Below are 5,153 nucleotides of genomic sequence, written 5' to 3'. Positions count from 1 at the left end.
CTATATATAGGATGGCCAAAATTGTCCTAAAGCCAACTTAGCTATTAACAGTTGAACTTTTTGAAGTTGATTTGTATAGTGAAGACCAGTAAATTAGGGATTTAAAATTATACCATCGGAATCCTTGTTTAATTCTCTATAAAAAACGTGGTTCAAAAAAATTGGCTATTTTTTAAATATTTTTCTTTATGACGTTATGGTTTATTTTGTGAGAATCAACATTTTTTTGTAATTTTTTTTCGAAAACTTATGTTAAGATATATTTGGTAAGGTGTTAAACATCGGGTTTTTGCAAAAAGTAAAATTTAATTACGGATCCCGATAGATATATTTGGTAAGGTGTTAAACATCGGGTTTTCGCAAAAAGTAAAATTTTATTACGGATCCCGATAGAATACCTATCCAGATATAATATTTGTATGGCAATATTTTTCTTTAAGGCGACGAACCCCTAGAAATGGGCGTGGCAATTGCAGAATAAAATTAGCAAAACGCAGATTTCGGCAGAATATCGCTTCGTTACCAATATTTGTTCCATACCTTTTTCAATCCATATAGATATTCTGGCGAAATCCACAATAAAGTCTAAATTTTTGAACTTTGGTTTTAATATAGCCACGCCCATTTCTAGAATATTCTTTGATTGTATAAGTTGTGGAACAAATGTTGTTAATGAAGCGATATTCTGCCGAAATCCGCAATAAAATTTGCGTTTTGCACACTTTAGTCGAACCCGAGATATAACGATTTGAAGAAGTACATGATTAGTAAGAATCACGAAAGAATGCAAACTTTGACAGATCATATCTCCAAAAAAAAGCGAAAACAAAATTCCTCGAACATGCGTTAGCTTATTTCATGTATAGAACCCATAAAAAAAAGTTGGAGCCAATCGAAAGTGCGACACCAAATTTTGTGTCCGATATGAAAAAGAATGTCTCACATACGAAATAGAAATGTTTATATTTTCATCTGACACACAGATAGAATCATCTGAGTTTAGTTTATTTCGTTTGCAAAGAACGTATTTTTAAATAGTTAAATAAAGACTGTGAATTTGACAGACAGACGCAATTACATATGTATTGAAAAAGTCACATTTACAGATGCAAATACACATCGTGTAAGAACACTTTTACTGATTATAATAAATAATTATTTTTTCGGTTATCATACATTACATTTTTCCACTGGGTTAGTGCTGATGTTGTATGTATGTACCTATGTATATTGGTGATGAATGATGCTAGTGTATGTTCTCTCTCTGAATAAATTGTATTTCCAGATGTAGCAACCTTCAAAATCAGAGACTTAGGTCAGTTTTTTTAGCACAGTATATACAGTAATAAACCTTTTCGCAGTTTTTCACCATTTGGTCCCCGAGGAGTACTTTTGGGTTGTGTGCAGCGTTTTCGTGGGGAATTTCGCCTCCTGATTAGAAAAGTTCTTTTCGAGGATAAAATACACATAATTATGTGTTATTTATGAACAAAATGTAGGTTAAGTATAATATCTATATATTAATACGCCATCATAAATTTTGTCTCCGTTCGCTTTGCGATTCTACCGAACCGATTTCAAAACCAAGAACACCATTGGAAAGGTATTTCTCCGTAGATAAGCAGAGTTTTTATGGTTTCAAAATTGGTTCAAAATTACGGCCAAAACCATGGTTTAAACATTTCCGTGTTTGTGTATAGATGTTGCTGCAACATGTTCCATTTGACATATTTCCCATGTTGTTTCACTTCGCATTTGAAATTAAGCTTTGAAATAAAGATAAATATGAAGATGAAGAAATAAATGATAACGATGAAGTCAAAAAAAGGCAAAAGTGAAGATAAAGACGGAAATGGAGACAATGACAGATACGTAAGAATTAGGGTAACTGAAAGGGTAAGAACATTTCTTGAATTTATGAAGTGAAACTTCTTTAGCGCCAGTTGGTTGATTGGGAGTAAATTGTCAAATTCAAGGGGAATAATGCACATGGAAGTGGTTCCCAGCGGTTTAGCGGTTTGAGAAGAAAAACAAACCAAAGATGCCTAGAGATACAGGCAAAAACGAAGATCAAGGTAAATTCGAACACTTTAAGGTAAAGGTGAAGAGGAATATGCAAAAATAAAGATAAATATGAAGAAAAGGATGAGGATGAAGTTCGATACTGTTAGCGATATAAAACCCGATATTGCTATCGATATGTAACTCGATATTGTTATCGATATAATAATCGATATTTTGATCGATACAATAATGGATATTGTTATCGGTATAATAATCGACTAAATAATTGATTTTGTTATCGATTTAGTAACTGATATTCTTATCGATATGTATAATAATCGATACTGATGATTGCGATATTTATCAATGGATTAATCGATTTTGCAATCAATAAATTTTTCTATATGTTTATGGATATTGTTATAATAAAAGTTAATAACGATTAAAAAGTGATTTTTATAATAAAAGTTATAACCGTTACGGTCCTGCCAGGGACCGCAAATAACGATTATTTTTGAAATTTCAAATCAAAAAATCACACTGAAAGAGAAATGCTACGTGAATAAGGAGTAAACCAATATATTTCTTATTACTCGGACTACCTTCAGCGGTGCTGATTTTTATTTTTTAATTTTTACTTATAAAAATCAAGTTTAAACATTGTTTTTTGAGCTTTATTTTTTACTCGGAAAATGATCGTTACGTTTTAAGTTTTAGGCTTTGCTCGGAAAGTAAGGGTTATTTTTTGAGTTTTAGTTTTTGCTCGGAAAATAATCGTTACGTTTTAGTTTTATTTTTTGCTCGGAAAATATTGGTAATTTTTTGAATTTTATTTGGTGCTCAGAAAATAATTGTTACGTTTATAGTTTCATTTTTTGCTCGGAAAATAATCGTTATTAGTGATAGAACGATACGAGTACCGAGTACAGAATATCGATACTTTTCATGAGTCCTGAGTAGTATCGAGAACTCGATACTTTTTCACAAGTACTGAGTAAATATCGCGAATGACGAAAAGTATCGACGAGTTAAGAACTTTTTTAAGTAATTTTTTTTTTTAATTACCCAATAAATATTGTGGCAAACGTTCGAATATTAACTTCAATATCCAATTTGAATGTTATGAAAATGAACATAAAGCTCATTTACTTCAATACTGTCATAACTCAATAAACCCAAAACGTGGAAACACGCCTTTAAACTTTTTAATTCACATATCGTCACCCTCATATCAGAAGCATGAATGTGCAAATTTATCAGTTTTGAGTTATTGGGTTGACTTGGTTAATCTTTGGATTTTCTATGTTATACCAAAACCCAGAATATCATGCGTACACGGAAAGTAAATATTTTACAATTTCAATTCCATAAACGTAGAGCTAAGTCTCGCAAAAAAACTTTCAAACTTGATTGCTCTAGTGAGCTACTGGTAATTGACACAGTTATGAAATTTTTACACAACCTAGAAGAAAATGTAGCGGTCATTTCTACATTGGCTTCAGGTCAAAATGTTTAAATAATTGAAAAACGAATATCTTGCCTCCCCTTTGATAATTAACTCGACAACTTGGCCACTCTCCAGCGTAAGGCAGCCGTCGTTAACCCATGTATGCTACCTTCGTTGTGAAATCCAGCCCATTCTTGAAGAAAAATTTTATAAAAGAGATCTTATTTTTCCAATAGAGAATGGGCTTCAACACATTTGCTTCTCGTCTTCTACATTTGCATTTCATTTTCAAAGAAAAGTTATTTATAAATACATGTATTCGCTTTTAAAAACTTGGAAATAAGCATTTAATTTACGCAAGTAAAACTAATTTATCGGAAGTTTATTCCAAAAACTCCTTTAGATCAGATTAAAACTATTAAGAGCAGTGACTATTCAATTTACAAATACGAAGACGGGAGAAAGCAAAGCGATCATATTTTTGTTAACTTTTTGCGTTTGCTTTGAGAATACTTGGAAGTACGAGTATTATCGATACTTTTTTGTAAATATGAGTACTGGCATCGATACTTTTTTAGAGTTTTCTATATGAGTACTAGTATCGATACTTTTCTAAAAAGTTCTATCTCTAATCGTTATTTTGTGAGTTTTATTTTTTTGCCCGGAATACAGTCGTTATATCTTGAGTTTTATTTTTTGCCAAGAAAATAAACTTAATTTTTGCGTATGCGTATGCGCATGCGTCAATAGACAGGGGCGGCTGCATTGGACTTTTAACGCCACTGTGAAGTGGTCAGCGTCGCCGAAAGCTTTTGCTGAAAAATCTTCAATTTACCCTGAAAAAATCGTAATTTCGGTCAAACAAACTTTTTTAACAAAAAAAAACATAGAAACAAAATTACATAAATTACATACAATAAATATGACCACACATTTTAAAACCAAAGGGAACCCACATTGCATATGGGTTAATAAAAGTGGATTTGTAATTGTTAACGACAACTTTAAATTACACTTTAAAACACAACTGCTTTTAAATTGTTGAACTCTATTGGTTTGAAGTTTTTGACAATTTTAATCCAGTTTTAAAGTGTAACATTAGTATTTATTAACTGATAGATAATCTTGACTGAACAATTTCCCTCTGCAATTTTTCTGTCTATTTCAAATCAGTGTCAACAGAGAAGATTAGCGATTTGGTTACAATTCTAGAACAAATTTAATATAACTAAAAGCACGGTTGTAGAACAAAACCAGATAAATGCATGGTTGTATTTTGGATTACGTTTTCCTTTAAAAAATTTTTTACATAGTATATATGTAATTTGGTGGAAAAACTAAAATAAAAAATCGTCATTACGGGGGGAAAAATCGCCAAAACGTCACTGAACTAAAAAGACGTCAAAATTTCGACGAAATCATCAATTCGGCAGCACTAGGAGTGGATAATGAAAATAAAATATATAAATACAATATACAAGGGCAGAAACAAAGCCAAGGGCAACGACAAAACCACAGCCACCCACACCCTGTATAGATGGATCAAGCCAATGATAAAGATGACGAAGAGGACAAAGTTAAAGATAAGTAAAAGACAAGGATAAAGATAATGATGAAGGTGCAGATCAAGATAAATATGAGGATGGAGATGGGGGTGAAGATGAAGATGAAGATGAAGATGAAGATGAAGATGAAGATGAAG

Source organism: Rhagoletis pomonella, unplaced genomic scaffold (genome assembly GCF_013731165.1).
Source record: "Rhagoletis pomonella isolate Grant_MI unplaced genomic scaffold, Rhpom_1.0 Rhpom_scaffold_00003, whole genome shotgun sequence".
Lineage (NCBI taxonomy): Eukaryota > Metazoa > Arthropoda > Insecta > Diptera > Tephritidae > Rhagoletis > Rhagoletis pomonella.
The sequence above is the reverse complement of the archived record's forward strand: the minus strand, read 5'-3'. Positions refer to the sequence as shown.